This window comes from Mustela nivalis, assembly GCF_964662115.1.
Source record: "Mustela nivalis genome assembly, chromosome: 11".
NCBI lineage: Eukaryota > Metazoa > Chordata > Mammalia > Carnivora > Mustelidae > Mustela > Mustela nivalis.
Window position 1 is genome coordinate 59,448,189 of NC_139030.1, and position 17,961 is coordinate 59,466,149.

At 37.3% G+C, this 17,961-nt stretch overlaps 1 protein-coding gene and 1 pseudogene across 2 annotated transcripts in view; both read left to right on the forward strand.

Annotated features, from left to right (window-relative positions):
* CCDC148 (coiled-coil domain containing 148) overlaps nt 1-17,961 on the forward strand; it is a gene marked incomplete at its 5' end in the record, with an annotated part of 251,765 nt that overhangs the window by 25,668 nt on the left and 208,136 nt on the right.
* LOC309843451 (large ribosomal subunit protein uL16 pseudogene) lies at nt 5,591-11,239 on the forward strand (annotated as a pseudogene). The gene is made up of 2 exons: nt 5,591-5,682; nt 10,868-11,239. The product of its transcript is annotated as a large ribosomal subunit protein uL16 pseudogene (transcript).

The window sequence follows — 17,961 nt, forward strand, 5'->3', positions numbered from 1 at the left end:
TTCTTAAAGTAATATCTACATCCAGTGTGGGGCTCAAACTCAATCCTGAGATCAAGAGTCAAATATTCTGCTAACTGAGCCAGTCAGGTGTCCCTGTTTTGTTTTTTAGATGCCACATATAAGTGAAATTATATGGTATTTGTCTTTCTCACTCTGACTTATTTCACTTAGTGTAATACTCTCCGGGTCCATCCATGTTGTTGCAAATGGCAAGATCTCATCATTTTATATGGTTGAGTAATATTCCAGTGTGTATGTCTATGTGTATCATATATATATGTGTGTATGTATACACACACATACACACACGCACGCACACATATATATATAATCTGCTTTATCCATTCATCTGTTGATAGACACTTGGGATTCTTCCATATCTTGGCTATTGTAAATAATGCTGCAATAAGCATAGATGTGCGTATATCTTTATGAATTAGTGTTTTCATTTCCTTTGTGTAAAAACTCAGTAGTGAAATTCCTGCATCATGTGGTACTTCTAGTTTTAATTTTTTTAGGAACCTCCATATTGTTTTCTACAGTAGATGTTCCAGTTTACATTCCCATCAACAACACATGAGAGTTCTTTTTTCTCTATATCCTCACCAACATTTGTTGCTTCTTGCCAGTTTGATGTTAGCCATTCTAACTGGTGTAAGATGATAACTGATCATGCTTTTGATTTGCATTTCCCTAATAATGAGTGATGTTGAGCATCTTTTCACATGTCTGTTGGCCATCTGGATGTCTTCTTTGGAAAAATGTCTATTCAGGTGCTCTGCCCATTTTTAAAAATTGGATTATTAGTTCTTTTGGTGCTATGTTGTAAAAGTTCTCTACACATTTTGCATATTCACCCCTTATTGGATATATCATTTGCAAATATCTTCTCCTATTCAGTAGATCACTGATGGTTTCTTTACTGTGTAAAAGCCTTTTATTTTAGGGTAGATCCAGTAGTTTATTTTTGCTTTTGTTTCCCTTGCTTCAGGAGACATCTAGAAAAATAATGCTAAGGCTCATGTCAAGGAAATTACTACCTGTGTTCTCTTCTAGAATTTTTATGGGTTCAAGCCTCACATTTAGGTCTTTTCTTTTTTTTTAAGATCTTATTTATTTATTTGACAGAGATCACAAGTAGGCAGAGAGGCAGGCAGAGAGAGAGAGAGAGAGGGAAGCAGACTCCTTGCTGAGCAGACAGCCTGATGTGGGGCTCGATCCCAGGACCCTGGGATCATGACCTGAGCCGAAGGCAGAGGCTTTAACCCACTGAACCACCCAGGCACCCCTCACATTTAGGTCTTTAATCCATTTTGAGTTTATTTTTGTGCATGGTATAAGAAAGTGGTCCAGTTTCATTCTTTTGCATGTAGTTGTGTAGTTTTCCCAACACTTTTTATTGAAAAGACTGTCTTTCCCCCATTATATGTTCTTGCCTCTTTTGTCATAAATTAACTGATTATATAAGCATGGGTTTACTTCTGGACTTTCTATTGTGTTCCATTGATCTGTGTGTCTGTTTTTGTGGCAGTGCCATACTGTTTTGATTACTACAGCTTTGTAGTGTATCTTGAAATCTGGGATTGTGATACTTCCAGTTTTGTTCTTCTTTCTCAAGATTGCTTTGGCTATTCAGGGTCTTCCCATAACAAATTCCCTTTTAATATTGCTACTAATTTGTTTGTCAGTTGGTAATTCACCTTTTCTTTGCAAAGAGGGCTAATGAAATCCTCTATATACACATTCACAAGCTCTCCATAAAGTTATCAAAATTAATGAGATGATTTTAGGTAAACATTTATTGATTGCACTCCTATAAATTTCTGAATGGATTAGCTAATTTGCTATAAGCACAATGTTTGAGTTAAGGATGTCAGAGAGGAAGCTGGTCCTCTCTAGTGAGTGGAATGTTTTGGTGCACTATCCAGATTACTGCCTTCCTGGCCTGATTATTTGGATTATTGCTGTGCTATTTCTTCCCTAATTTAAACATTAGTTCAATTTTTAGCATAAAAACTATGCCAAAAACACCACATGGGAAGATATATATGGACCTAAGGAATAGTTAAGAATGTTATATGATAAATGCAAATGTTAAAAACCCTTAATTTCAAAGTGTTGTGTAAAGTGATGTTGCAAAAAAGCTTGACCTGTTTAAATTAGAATGCTAGAAAACATTTTGACACTGACAGTAGTCTCTGGTATGATCATACCACCAGTTGATTACAAAACTTGAAATTTTTATTTTTATTCATTTTTTATTAAGTTTTTCATTTTATTTCCAGTATTGTTAACATGCAGTGTTATATTAGTTTCAGGCATACAATATAGTGACTCTATAGTTGTGTACGTCACTCGGTGCCCATCACAACAAGTGCACTCCTTAATCCCCATCACCTCTTTCACCCATCTCTCCACCCACCTCCCCTCTGCTAACTACCAGTTATCCTCTATAGTTTAGTCTGTTTCTTGGTTTCTGTCTCTCTCTTTCTTTTTTTCTTCTTTGCTTGTTTTGTTTCTTAAATTCCAGATCAGTGAAATTGTACAGAGTTTGTCTTTCTCTAACCTATTTTGCTTAGTATTATATTCTCTAGCTTCATCCATTTTGTTGCACAAAACTGGAAATTTTTCATTAACCTGAGTCTTTCATTTGCATAGCTAGGTAGTTAGGCATTTTCCTTTACTAATGCAATTTTATATTTCATGTGTCTCATCACTAAAATCTTGCTCCTAGTCTATAGTTACAGTATTCTATGCTACTAAACTGTGCTGTACAATGATTAGATTGACTTTCTATCCCTGCCACCATACGGCTAATAGAGCTCCCTTTCAACCTCAAAAGTGTCTTGGCTTGGAAGAGAAATTATATGATCACCCTATGAGATTTCTCAACTCTATAATGGCTAACCTTTAATGGACATCTGCTCTACACCAGGCACTGTGCTAAACTCTTCACATATGATTTCATTTGTAACTGCATATAGTATAACTTCCAATAGACAACTAGTATTATGATACTTATGTTACAAAACACAGTGAAAGCTAAGAGGTTAACTAATTTACTCAAGTTCATGCAACTAATAACCCAGGAATTAGGACTTGAATTCATCCATCCAATAACTATTTGATATTAAGAGTGTTTTTAGGGTTAGCCTGTGGCCACCAGTGTGCAAGTTAGTTTGGCAGCTTGAATTGCTGGGGCTTAAATTTATTCAGGCCATTCATCGGATAAATAAGTAAATTAGTTCTTTTTCTTTTTCTTTTTTAAATAATTGCCAGAGAAAAACAATAATTTTTTTTTTTTTGGGACACAGGACCAATAATCTTAGCAGTGTTTTGTTACAATGGATTTTTAAATTTTGTGCTAGATGTCATTTAATTGTTCAATTTGATGGGTGCATTAGGGACAATGGTTCACTCTTCTACTTTGGAAAAGCTGCTCTCTGTCAGGTTTGTGAACAGCTTATTGTTTAGTTCACATAAAGGTCAGTTGCTCTAAAAATATACACTTTAATGGGTGATGTAATAGATATTTTATATGTGTTGCAGGTGCTTTCCCTCAGTGGTTGAAATGAGTACCTTTGGGCCTTCTGGAGAGAAGATCCATGCATGTGTGGCATGTAAATATGTGTGTCTGTATGTCTGTGTGCACTTGCACACCTTGTTTGCAAGCCCCATCTTCCCATCTTACAAACCTACACGCTGGATTCTTAAATCCCTATCTTATGAAATATCAACATCTGCCAATCTATTGTATATCATTGGGTTTCATAGGCATTTCACCTAATTTTGAAAGGCAGACTTTGGGTCAGAAAAAATGAAAAATAGGTTTGTGTTGAGTTTTGTTTGATTAAAAAAAAATTGAATCAATTGATTCAGGTTCACTTGGCAGCCTTACAGGTAACTTCAGCTTCTGCATCTTCAAACTGAGCTCAGCTTTTCCTGGCCTAAGAGACTATTTCTTTCCTTTTGTTTCTTTTCTTAGCTTGATGAAGTGTTAAGATTTGCTCATTTCAAAACAGACCATTTAAGAGTGAAGAAACCACATTGTTTAGTTCACTGGACTGGGCGCCTTAGAGACATGATCTATTCTCAGCTCTGGAAAAATCTTTTAAAGCAAAATCACATGACCTGCAAAAAAAAAAATTACTCCAGTTTGAGATAATACATTTTACTTTCTAATCATTGTTGAAAGCATAGTATTAACTGGAAAGTCCTTGGCAAACTTATACTATCTAAACAGGCAAGTTCCAAATCCTGGCAGAGAATATTCCTTTGAGTTACATTTTCCTACAACTTTTTAAAGTCTCTTCTTGACTGTAATCCTTCATTCCGACAAGAATAATACAAGATTAACCTATCCATTGGGAGGATAAAGATATTTTGGATGAAGTTACTATAAATCCTGCATGGAAATGTTATTACATTGTAATCTCCAATTCCATTGGTCTGGGCTGGGTGGTGGTAGGGAAATCGGGTTACTTTGATTTGTACTTGGAACTGTTGGTGACCCTATGTCTGACACCCTAGAGAAATTGATCTTCTTAGCTATGCTGGCCCAGTCTTTGACAGGTCTTTTTTTGGCCTTTCTCTTCCATATTCAACCAAGTCATATCTATCTGCATTCAGACAAACAAACAAACAAACAATAACACAAACTTCCTTAGGCAAATTAAGAAAACTATAAAGGAAAAAACAAACCTGGAAACCACTTGGTGATCAAAATGCAATTTCTGAAGACGGTGCAGCAAGCAGTGCAAAGTAATTGGTTTCAGAAGAATTAAGCTCTAGCAGTCTTCAGCATTTACTGATTTTGTGCCTTTAAGCAATTGATTTAATCTCTTCTTCACTATTCATCTGTAGAATAAGAGGATACTATATCCTATAGCTAGTCTGGAATCAAATGATAAACATGAAAGTACTTTGTACAAGATGGATGTTAGTTGTTGTGTTGGTGATGAAAGTCCTGCCTTGGGGCTGTTAGGTACATTAGGTACACAGCCTAGTTGTTTTTCTCCACTTTGTGGAAGCCCTAAGGAGAAGTAATTTCTGATTGTGTGCCATCACACATGGTGAAATTCGCACCATCTACATGATCTCCCTTCTCTTATAGTCTTGTCTTTGGTTCTCTAGCTGTACTCTCCCACTCCTCCATTGTTCTGCCTCAGTACCTCTTCCCCAGAGAGAAAGGCTTGTCTTCCCTGGGTCAGTACCAACTTGTGGGTACCTCCCTCACCCCTCTGGAGCTTTGTAGCCCCATGTCTTTAGAGGTCCTTTCCCCCATTCTGGTTCTGTCTGCTGGATTATCTTATCTAAAACGTGTGAGTCTGGCTTGCTGGTGGTCTCACTGCCTTTGAGATTAGAAGCTCTCTTACTTCATCCCATGGCCCATTTCATTGTGCTCTTGCATAGCATTAGACAGAAACTGCTCTTTCCCACTTTTGAAAGGCTCCATGTTCCCTAGGGCTTTCCAAACAATTTCAGTTTTTAGCCTGTGAAAACAGGTGTGAATGAAGTAAGCCCAGAAGTGTGTTTATCCTTCTTGACAAACACTAGTCTAGTAATTGTCATGGTACTGCTACTAGCAGTAATGGTGAGAGTCACAATAGCAGCTGTCATCAGCATTGTCCTCAGCATTGTTGTCACTGTGGTAGTGAACATTATGCCCCTTTTTACAGCCAGGTGTGAGGAAAAGCTCTTCTTATGCATTATATTACTTAAACATCACAATGGTTCTGTGAGATGAGCCAGTTACTCGTTCTCTTACACAGTTGAAGAAACTGAGGCTCTGAGAGGTAAAGTAACTGGCCCAAGGTCACAAAACTAGTAATCTGGAGAATCAGTATTCAACCCAGATTATCAGGTTTCAGAACCTGAATACCCTACTGCGTACTGTGGAATATGCTCATTAGCTCTTGTGGCAGAGGTCACTAACTCAAATGTCCATAGAAACTAGGCCAGAATTGAAAATTAGTGGGAAAGCCTAAAGTTAGCAAGGAAACAATGCAATCAGATGACTAATGGCAACTGACATTCTTCCACCATGTTGGGGTGCTACAAAGCATGACAAGGACCGTGGCTAACTTGAGAACATATGTTCTACCTAAAAAAGCTAACTGCTGCTTACTCCAGCAGTTGTTTTCATTAGGGAATAAGCCTTGAAACGTGAATTTTTTAGAAGATTTATTTATGTTTTTGAGAGAGAGAGAGAAAACACACCAGTGGAGGGAGGGGCAGAGGGAGAGAATCTCAAGCAGACTCCCCACCGAGTAGGGAGCCCAATACAGGGCTCAATCCCATGAACCTGACAGAGATCAGGACCTGATCCAAAACCAAAACTCAGACGCTCAACCGACTGAGCCACCCAGGCCTCCTGGAAATATGAATTTTTTAAAAAAATGATGGAAATATAGATTTTATGACGTATTTCCTTATTGTTAAATGCTGGCAACTAACTAACTCAGATAGAAAACCTAAAGGTTAAAGTAATTATGACTGGGGACCAAATTTGGCCTGGTTTGTAACCTCTCTTAGGAGAAAAATTTTGAAACATTCTAACCATTTCAAAGAGCTATGACATGGTATAATAAGAGATGCTTTGTTCCCCCTTGGGTAGTAGTTGACTTTCCTTGGCCACTCCATCAACTATTGCTTAACAAAAGACTGGCAACCCCCCAGTTTATCACATGTTGTATAGACACCAAAAGAATAGCACAAAGAACAGTAGCTCCTGTTTTTGTGTACCTACTGTGTTCCAACAAACACTTTATATATGTTCTTTTATTGCTTTTATTCCCCAAAGCAATCTTACATCACAGGCGATGAAAGAGGTCTGGAAATCTCAACAGTAATAGCAACAGCATTGACCCCAAGGCATTCCTCCAGCTAGGTACAGTGTGGGTTTGAATCCATTTATACCTTTGTCCAAAGCCCTTCATCTTGCTGCTCAGCTCTTACCTGCTTTTCTAGTGTTATATCCCAACCAGATGAGCATTATGCTGGAACTCAAGCATGCGCAACAGTGTTTTCATGTGATTTTCAGTTTCACTGGGGGTAGTTCCTCGAATAAAAATTATCTTTGCACACTACTGAAGTTCTTCCATTTCACTTTATCATGCACCTTGAAATTCTAGCCTTTAGAGATACTTTTGTGTTAACAAGCATGTTCCTTAGAAGGTCTCTGCTAAAGTAACCATTGTTTCAATCATGTGTTAATGTGAAATTAATCAGAAAATATTCTTCAAACAACTAACTGAGATCTTGGGATTTTCCTAGGACAATAGGGGAGAAAAAGGGGCTGTTCTCAGGTATGGGTCACTGTTCAGGTGGAGGAACTGCTTGGAGTAACTTGGGATAGGCTCCTAGTCTCAGGGTTAGGCTTCTGGCTGCCCAAGAAGCAGGAAAGCAGAAATGCAAGTTTGTTAGCTACTTCACTTTTTGCCTAGAGCTATTCCTTTAAATAGATGAGACCATATTATTGCTTGGTGGTTTTTATTCCATTACATTTATGCTACAAGAATGCAGCACTTTTATATTCTTGGTGATCATAGCATAATGTATAGTGAAGTTGAATCACTCTGTTGTACACCTGAAACTAACGTAATATTCTGTGTCAACTATACTCAACTAAAATTTAAAAAGACCGAGAGAGAGAGAATGCAGCATTTTTGCTTTGATAGATTTTGAACATCTTTTATACTTCTAAAATAAAGAATATAATCTTTAAAAAATTGGGTTTTTGATTTTTTGTTGTTGTTGTTATTGTTCAGATTAAGGAACCCAGTGAATAATGAAAGAGAAAACAAAGCTGAAGAAATAATCACAAAATGGCTGTTTCTAAGGGAGAGGATTATGATGGGTGTTTTATGTATTATTTGAATTTTTTATAATAAGATAACTCATTTTAGAAGAAGAGCAAACAACAGAATTACATTATTGAAGCATAGTGAAAAAATTCTTAGTTGTCAAGGTGTGGTAAGAATAAGGTGGTCAAGTTTTACTGCGTATGAGCTAAATCTGGAATTATCTTAAATGAGAGGGGCCCTGGTAAGGGTATAGGACACAAGAAAGGGAGCAGCAGAAAAGCTGACTTTCAAAGTTTTTCTCTTTCTTTCTCCCCACTCCTAGAGCCTTATGGAGTGTGGGTTTTCCCAGATCTTTTTTCCTTCTGCAAGCGAAAGTGAGAAGAGTTGGAAGAATTCAGGGTGATTCGATGCTAAGAGTTCCCTGACATCTGCTAAGCCTTAGGACTGCTATTTATTAGACAGCTTTGCCTAAAACATCCCCTTAATGTAGAATTTTCTCATGCTTCCTTGCAACACAAATCTCTTTTCTTCTTTATGGCTATCCCAGAATATTTCTATTTTTTTTCCTTTGAGAAACCAGTTATAAAATATTATTCTTTTATTGTGGTTCAAATGCAACCTGGGATCCTCTACTGAGTTTCCTGGTTATTTGTTAGTGGCATTTTTTGCTTTGGCTTAACTATAGTATATTGTCTTTCTTCGTAAATTTGCATTTTCCAAACATAGAATAGTAATATTTTTTCCAGCTTTACTGAGACATAATTGACAAAATTATAAGACATTTAAGGTATGATGTGATAATTTCACATAATAAGAGTGGTGTTTAAATGTATGCATACATTAATGGATAGCTAAGTTTTAGTTTTTGTAAATAAATTCAAAGCTGGTAGACAGTGATAGGATACAGTTCAATGATAAGGACTTGTTCAGCTGTTTGGACCTAGACATCTCTCATTGGTCAATCCCCAGAGTCTCTTAGAGGTTTTGAAGAGTAACAAGGCTACAAAGAGGAATATCTGGTGCTAGAATTCAGAAAGCTCTTTGGCCCTTAAAGGCAAAGTGATCATTATATCCTTTAAAATCAAATTTATTATGTAATTATTCCATTTGTCTAACCCACAAATAACTGGTACAAGGAAAGGCTTTTATGGATAACTGCTCTACTCTGTGATATTCCAGGAGATAGGACTGATTTATTTGGTTACCAAGAAAGCAACTCTACAGCTGTGTCTTTTAATATGACATGTTCCTCAGTGATTTATCTTTAAAAATCTATCCACCTCTGTGATCTGCTTTCTCATCAGCTCATCTATTTAATTTTGGCTGCCCTTTTCTAAATTGAAGCCATCAGTGTTCTTGGCACCAGCAGATTTCTGTCAGCCCTCTTCTCATCCATTATTTCTGTCTATATCTAAGGCTGCCCACTTGGCCCCCTCACCTGTAGGCATGCAGAATTGCTTGCTGGTATTCCTCCAAACATGTCCTGCTCTTGTGCTCCCTGATTTCAAAAGCTGTGTCTTCTGAGGCCTTCTCTCTTCCTATATGTGATGAAACCACCTTACTGCTTTTTAGGAGTCACCTTACACGTCTCTAGCCCTACCTCTGTCTACCTTGGCCTTTCACCTCAAGCGAAATGAAGCTTTCTGCCCTTTATGCTCCAGTGTCTTGGATGTCAGGATCTTTGTCTCGCTCTGCAGGCCAGTGTTCTCCCAGATGGAGGAAAAATTGACCCAATGCTGGAAAGTATAGGAAGGCAATATTAATCTTTTTATATTTATTTTAAATCTAAGGAAATAAAGTTAACTTTTCTTATCTTTAATGCATGGATACATCCTGGTACTTTCACTCAGTTCCCCCATTATACCAAGTTTACTCTAACTCATTTCCTCATATTCAGCATATTTTGAAATGCTATAAATTAATTTCATATGGTTTTAAGTGAACTTAACGATGTTAACTTGTTTTATTTTTTAAAACAAAACTAACCTTTATATAATTGGGCAAATGCCTTAAGTATATTCCTTCAAAAACCCTGGATTCTTAATGATATTTGTAATGTAGATACAACAAGTAACAAGAAGCTATCAGAGTGCACTCTTCTGTATGTCTATGAGGACTTCCTGGGCAGCAGTATGGCATGTGGCTGTCAATAATATGCAGGGGCCCAGCTGTCAGACCTATTAGAAGTAAAAACAGTAAGGATAGCAGCCTGATTGTATTTTGAAGAAGACTTAAATTATGAAGATCATTTAAAATACAGATTTACTTTGGGGTGCCTGGGTGCCTTGTTTAGCTAAGTGGCCAGCTTTTGATTTCAGCTCAGGTTGTGAGCTCAGGGTCCTGGGATTGAGCAGTGTCCTGGCTCTGCACTCAAGATCTGCACTTGAGGATTCTCTTTCCCTCTGCCTCTGCCCCTCCCTCCACTTCTGTTCTCTCTCTCTCTCTCTCAAATAAATAAATCTAAGAAAAAAATGAATAGGGAGTGCCTGGGTGGCTTAGTTGGTTAAGCATCTGCCTTGGGCTCAGGTCATGATGCCAGGGTCCTGGTATTGAGTCTTGTGTCAGACTTCCTGCTTGGTGGGGAGTCTGCTTCTTTTTCTCCCTCTGCCCTCCCCCACTGCTTCTACTCTCTTTCTGGCACAGTCTCTCTCACACACACATGAATAAATAAATAAATAAATAAATAAAATCTTTTAAAAAGATTTAAATTAAAAGAATCCATAGATTTATATCAACTATTGCTATGTAGGAACATTATCCTAAGGGTTTATTTTGCCCTGAGATATTAGATGAAAGGAATACAATAACAGTAATAACCTATTATAGTTGTTATAATTTACAAATAGTAAATATCCATTATTGACAGGATATAATAAAAATTTTATTAAGAGTATGGATTAGACTGCAGCCAATTAAGCCGACTGTGCTCTTTGTCTGTGGGGGCCCAGTGTGCCATGGCTGCAAACAGTAGCCTCCTCGGTAGTGTATGCAGCCTGTTGATTGTATGGGTTGCCCTAAGGGACCTTGGAGACAGCCCTTTTGGTGTATGCTGGGGTCTGACCTCATGGCTATCTCCAATTTAGGCTGCAGACAGGTATGCGGGGTGCCTTTGGAAAGCCCCAGGGCACAGTAGCCAGGGTCCACATTGGCCAAGTCATCATGTCCATCCGTACCAAGCTGCAGAACAAGGAGCATGTGATTGAGGCCCTACGCAGGGCCAAGTTCAAGTTCCCTGGCCGCCAGAAGATCCACATCTCCAAGAAGTGGGGCTTTACTAAGTTCAATGCGGATGAATTTGAAGACATGGTGGCTGAAAAGCGGCTTATCCCAGATGGCTGTGGGGTCAAATACATCCCTAACCGTGGTCCCTTGGACAAATGGAGGGCTCTGCACTCATGAGAACCTTAGCACTACCCCTTCCCGTCATATTCATGCCCACCAATAAATCCAACTTCCTGTCAAAAAAAAAAAAAAAAAAAAAAAGAGTATGGATTAGAAAAGTTGAGAGAGCACTATCATGAGCTTAGAGACCAAATGCTCAAAGCTCTTAGAGGATAGAGACCGTGTCTTCCTCATCTTTGTAGCTCCAGCACCTGGCACAGTTACTGGAGCATAGTATATGCTCAGAAAATAAGTGAGGAATAAATCAATGGTGAGTCAATGCAGAAAGGTGAATGCTTTGCAGAGAAACCCAGATCTTTTCTTCTATTTTAAACTGGTACTGGTACAACCTCAAAATCTAGAGGTGAGAAACTAAGATGAAAAAAATCAGATGAGTCAGATGAAGGAAGTAGGTTTATATCTGAGTACATGCAGTGAAATGATGATCCTGTAATGTGAATATGTCTGGTGAGGTCAGCACTTCCTGTCTCATGGGGAAAGAGAGACTGTCTGTCAGTCAAAGGAAGGAATTTGGGATCATTCTCTTGTGATTTTATCTTAAAAATGAACCTCAATGCTCAGATTCAAATCCAGGTCTTGCCCTCTCCCACCTTCTACTTGTGCCTCTGTTACTGTAAAGACTATGGAACTTTGAAATACTCACCTGCATTCCTGAATGATTTTATTTGTCTCTACTATGGTAACAGTCCCCAAAGTATTTTCTGATAAATGATTGCAACTATACTTACATAACCCTGCAAGCCCAGGCTTGTCCTTCAATATAGTGGCAAAAATCTTTCAAATTCATGTCGTGGTACTACACCAAAAATCTCACCTTAGGACTTAATTGTTTTACTATTTAAGGATTAGTTATCCTTAGAAGATCTTGGTTTGTAATAAAGGAATTCTTTAATCATTTCTATGCATAAGTAATCATTTTAAGTGCTAAGGAAAGTAATGTGGGCTAGCAATTAACATGTTTTCAGAAGTAAAGAAAGATATTTTCTCAATATTTTAAAAGAACAAAATGGTTTCAATAACTAGTATAAAATAAAGCCTCATTACTTTATGGCAAATGTTTAATTCGTCTCTGTCGAATTCGTCTCTTGATTAAATGTTCTATGAGATTTTAAGGTAGTTATAAACTGAGCTAGTATGTCTTAAGACTGGTAATATAGGCATTTCACAAATAATATTGATCTTTTAATTAAGTGTTCATGATAAATATAGAATATTCATTTGAGCACTAATATTTTTCATTGCATTATTATGCAAGAGTAGCAACCATCAATAGTGAGGGAAGCTTGCTTTCTGTAATTCATTGCCCATGATCACACCAGGCCATTAGTAAGTACCATGAAAGCAGGGAGCAATATGTCTCTTTTGTCTACTGTAGTGGACCATATGTGTAGTACAATGGCTAGCACTTAACAGAAATCCAAAAGATATATGTTGAATGAATAATGAAATATGTGTAGGTTCATCCCTGACACCAACCACACATTATACCTATTTCTGTCTAGAAAAACAAGTCTCAAATAATAGCTACTAGGGCAGGGAGTTTCAGTTTTGGATCTGCAGAACATTGATGTTCTGTGGAGATGCTGAGAGGTTCTGCAATCAATAAATTACTTTCTGCCAAACCTTTAAATGGCCTGAGAATATTTGTCAGGATTCTTAATTACAATAGAATATAGCTTAAGCAAAACAAAACCAAAAACATTTGCTGAGGAATACAACAAAGATAGAACAAATGAAGCCAATGAAAGGGCAAGATTCAGTGTTTGCCTCAGAAAAACTCACCACCTCCATCTCTCAAGATGTTGACTTCATATATGCTCACTGCAGACTGGTTTCTGTTAGTAGGAAACATAGCTTGTGACAGCTGTTAAGCTTTATGTTTTAGAACTTTAGTCATGGATAAAGACTGACTTTTCAGGCTTTCTTTGGCCTTAAGTTTAAAATCTTGTAAAAGGAATTTTGTTTACCAAAGAGTTTGGCTATTGAAAAGGTCTGAAAAATTTTCGCTCTAAGCAATTAATTTGCAATCCCACTCCTCTTTTCTTATTCTCCTGATTTTATCCCCATCTGCTTTCCCTCAGCATCATTTTCCTCTTTGTGAACTTGGATGTCCCTGCCTTGTCTTTCCCCCTTCTTAACTCTACCCCCTGGCATGTTTGGTTTTGAGATTTCCTGTTCCTCAGGCTTGATATGCCTTTGAGTCCTTCTATCCTCTTATCTTGAGTGAAGACTCCCTGCCCAGGGAATCCCCTTCCAGCTTTCTGTCTGGGAGGAACTGAGCATATAATGTGCAAGTTTCAAGAGTACACATACCATAACTGTATTAAATTTTCCTGCTTCTTTTAAAAGGTTTTCATTTAAGGACAAAGGCAGTTATTTTATATCCACTGTACTCCCAAGCAGCATGTAAATAGGGTAGAAGTTCTTAAAATAACTTCTTTTGTAAAGTGGGACACCTTCAATCCTCAGACAACTAGAATTTTCTCTGAAACAAGTACTCAGAAATGACCTTGATTGGTAAAGAGGTACATGCATATTGAAGCATAAGAATGAGCAATATAGTCTTTCCTTTCTGTTCTTGGACAATTAAGGTTCCTTTTTTGTAAGCCATAGCAGAGCCTAACCTCAGTCAATGTTTGCCAGTGACATTATTTGGCTATGACCAAGGAGTTGCCAGCCAGTTTTTAGGGTAGGATATTTCACTTGCACTATTTCACTTAAACTTTTGAACTGAATTCAGAAAATGTGAGAGACTTGTCCTGGAAAAACATTTTAAATCTTGAGAAAATAATTACTAATAGAGTCACAGAGCAGAATGAATCTAAGTGAGTAAGGGAGTAATCCTACGAAGCATTCTACACTGATCTCTCTGGTGAAATTGTTTTTAAATGAAGAAAAATGAAGTTGTACATTAATAAGTTTATGAGGATATGGATAAGTGCTTTTGAAACAGTAATGATCTTGCCCATAAGAGAATGTAGGTTGAAAATTGGAGTTGATCTAGGATCAGCTCAGTTAAGTTCATCATAATCATCTCATGTTCTGCAGTTGATTAGCATGAATTCCATCATACATAAACTTTCTCTCTCTCTCTTTTTGTTTGTTTCAGGTGATTCTTACTTAGAATAATTGAAAGAAGCCCTGACAATTTAAACTAAAATAAAATTCATTAAAAGGCTATTTAATCTTTGTTTATATTACTTCAAGTTATAGAGAAAATGAAAATGTATTATTCTGTTCTAAGGAGTTATTGTCACACTAGAGATCACCAATATATGCTAGGAGATTTAGAAGTTTCCTATGAGAATATAACTATTTCATGTTTTTATTTCAAACACAATCTTTAAGGGAAGAAGATAAATATGTAGTCTTTTTGGTGCCTATTTTTGTGCTCATGGATTTATGATATGTAAGTGCCAAGTGATCACCTAAGTGCCAGAGTCTACATTTTGATATATTGTTCATATCAGGGTCTAAGAATCACAGAGTCAATGGACACATTTTCTGGTATTTGGGAGTATTCTTATAATAATATCAATAAATAATATTTTATAATATTTTTGATGCCAGATGCTCTTCTAAGAATTTTTCATATATTATCTGCCATAATCCTCATGACTCTAAGAAATACCACTGTTATCTTCTTTTTACAGATGGGAAAATCGAGGCACAAAAAAGTTAAGGAACTTTCCAAAGACCTCAGAGTTGAGTTTTGAATCTAATATTCTAGCTCCAGAGCTCACACTCTTGATTAGTATGATATTTTCCCTCCCTAAATGGAAAAATGGGTACTATTCCCTTTCTTTGCCATTGGTCACCTATAATTATGATCACTAAAAAGTAATTACTTTTGTTAATTTAATGATAATAAATTTTAATTTCTTAGAATAAAAGGACTTCAGAAAATGTTGACTGGTCACTATTTTTTTAGAAGAGCTTATTCATCTATTTATTTGAGAGAGAGAGAGAGCAAGTTGGGGGAGGAGCAGAAAGAGGGGGAAAGTAGACTCCATGCTGAGTGCTGAGTTGGAACCCAAAGCAGGGCTTAGTCTCACAACATTGAGATCATGACCTGATCCAAAATCAAGAGTCAGATGCTTAATGAACTAAAGGACCCAGGTGCGGCACTCACTGATCCTTATTTTAAGAGTATGATTCAGCTTATTGGATAAATTAATTTATATGGAATATATTTTTAGAGTTAGCAATAGCAAACTGTTAAACTATAGTAAGAATAAAGTACAGATTTCTCTTGAGGTATATTACCTATTTAGGAAGGCAACAATGTTTTCTCTACACAAGTTCCTCTTCTCTCTCTTCCCTTCCTGAACAATCAGTTCTGAAGCCATTTGAAGGGGCAGAACAAGACTGGTCTCTGCACTAGAGGAGGAGGGAACTGCAGTGGCTCAGGGCATGGCATTGGAGCCCAAAACAGGAAAGGAGTGGATTCATTTGGGAGGGCTGACCAACCAAGATAAGGACTACATCCATGTGGAGGGGCAGCCTCATATAGGTGCCAGAACTCAAGAGTAGCTGGGGGTACCTATGAATGGGGGTGATCTAGTGTAGTGTGTTAGAGCTCAAGTAGGGTGAGTAGAGTGTGAATATATAAGTGGAGGGCAGTCTGACTTGAGGTTTTGAAACTATACTGTAGGGGCAACCATGTCCATGCAGTGGGCTGCGAAAACAGATGGGGAGTCAAAGTGAGAAAGATGTCTATTTAGAAGATTCTAATCTGCCATGGAATATTGGAGCTTATATGGTAGTAGTGGGGTACCTGTTCTGGATTGTTGGAACCCAAATGGGTTGAAGAGGGAGTTGGTATAGAGGAGGAATGGAATCAGAGATGAGAGATTGGTTACATATAGAGTGCTGATGAAATAAAAATATATAAAGGGTAATGGGGGGCCAGGTATCTCACTATTAGAATAAGTTACAAAAGTAGGAAAGGAAAGAATGAGAATGAACTCCATACTGTTGTATTGCAGTTGGACATATTACTGTACATGGTGTAGTCTCTCTCTCTCTCTCTATCTATCTATCATCATCATATAAAAAATAATACAATAATACTAGGGGACTTTAACAACCCCTCACTGCAATGGACAGTTCACCTAAGCAGATGATCAAGAAGGAAATAAGGGCTTTGAATGACACACTGGACCAAATGGACTTCACAGATGTATTCAGAACATTCCATTCCAAAGCAACAGAATACACATTCTTTTCTAGTGCACATGGAACATTTTCCAGAATAGATCATATCCTGGGTTACAAATCAGGTCTCAACTGGTACCAAAAGACTGGGATCATTCCCTGCATATTTTCAGACCACAATGTTTTGAAAATGGAACTCAGTCACAAGAAGAAAGTTGGAAAGAACTCAAACATGGAGATTAAAGAGCATCCTACTAAAGAAAGAATGGGTCAACCAGGAAATCAAAGAAGAATTTTTTAAAAATCATGGAAACAAATGAAAATGAAAACATTAACTGTTTAAAACCTTTGAGATGCAGCAAAAAGAGTCCTAAGAGAGGACTATAGCACTACAAACCTTTCTCAAGGAACAAGAAAGGTCTCAAATACACAACCTAACCTTACACCTAAAGGAGCTGGAGAAAGAACAGCAAATTAAGCCTAAACCCAATGTTCAACAAAGTACCAGAAGTCTTAGCCTCAGTAATCAGACAAAGAACGAAATAAAAGTCATCTGAATCTGCAAAGAAGAAGTCAAATTCTCATTCTTTGCAGAAGACATGATACTCTATGTGGAAAACCCAAAAGACCCCCCTCAAATTGCTAGAACTCATATAACAATTCAGCAAAGTGGCGGGATATAAAATCAATGCACATTAATGAGATTGAAGAAAGAGAAATTAAGGAGTTAATTCTATTTACAATTGCCTAGATACCTAGAAATAAACCCAGGAGGCATAGGATCTGTACTCAGAAAACTTTAGAACACTCATGAAAGAAGTGGAGGCAGATACAAAGAAATGGAAAAACATTCCATGCTCATGGATTGAAAGAAAAAAGTCTATGCTACCTAGAGCAATTTTACATTCATCACAATCCCTATCAAAATACCATAAACTTTTTTTTCTCAGAGCTGGAACAAATAGTCCTAAAATTTATATGGAACTGGAAAAGACCCCAAATAGCCAAAGGAATGTTCAAAAAGAAAACCAAAGTTGGGGGTATCACAATTCCAGACTTCAAGCTCTATTACGTAGCTGTAATCTTGAAGGTACCATGGTACTGGCACAAAAACAGTTATATAGATCAGTGGACTAGAATAGAGAACCTAGAAATAGACCCTCAACTGTATGGTAAACTAATCTTCGACAAAGTGGTGAAGAATATCCAATGGAAAAAAGTCAGTCTCTTCAACAAATGGTGCTGGGAAAATTGGACAGCCACATGAAGAATGAAAGTGGACAATTTCCTTATACCATACACAAAAATAGACTCAAAATGGATGAATGATATAAATGGGAAACAGACATCCATTAAAATCCTGGGAGAGAATAGAGGCAACAACCTCTGTGTCCTCAGCTGCAGCAGCTTCTCGCTAGATGCATTGCCAAAGACAAGGGAAACAGAGGCAAAAATGAACTATTGGGACATCAACAAGATAAAAAAAAAAAAAAAAAAACTTTTGCAAAGCAAAGGAAACATTTGACAGAACCAAAAGATAACCGGCAGAATGGGAGAAGATATTTGTAAATGAAATATCAGATAAAGGCTAATATCC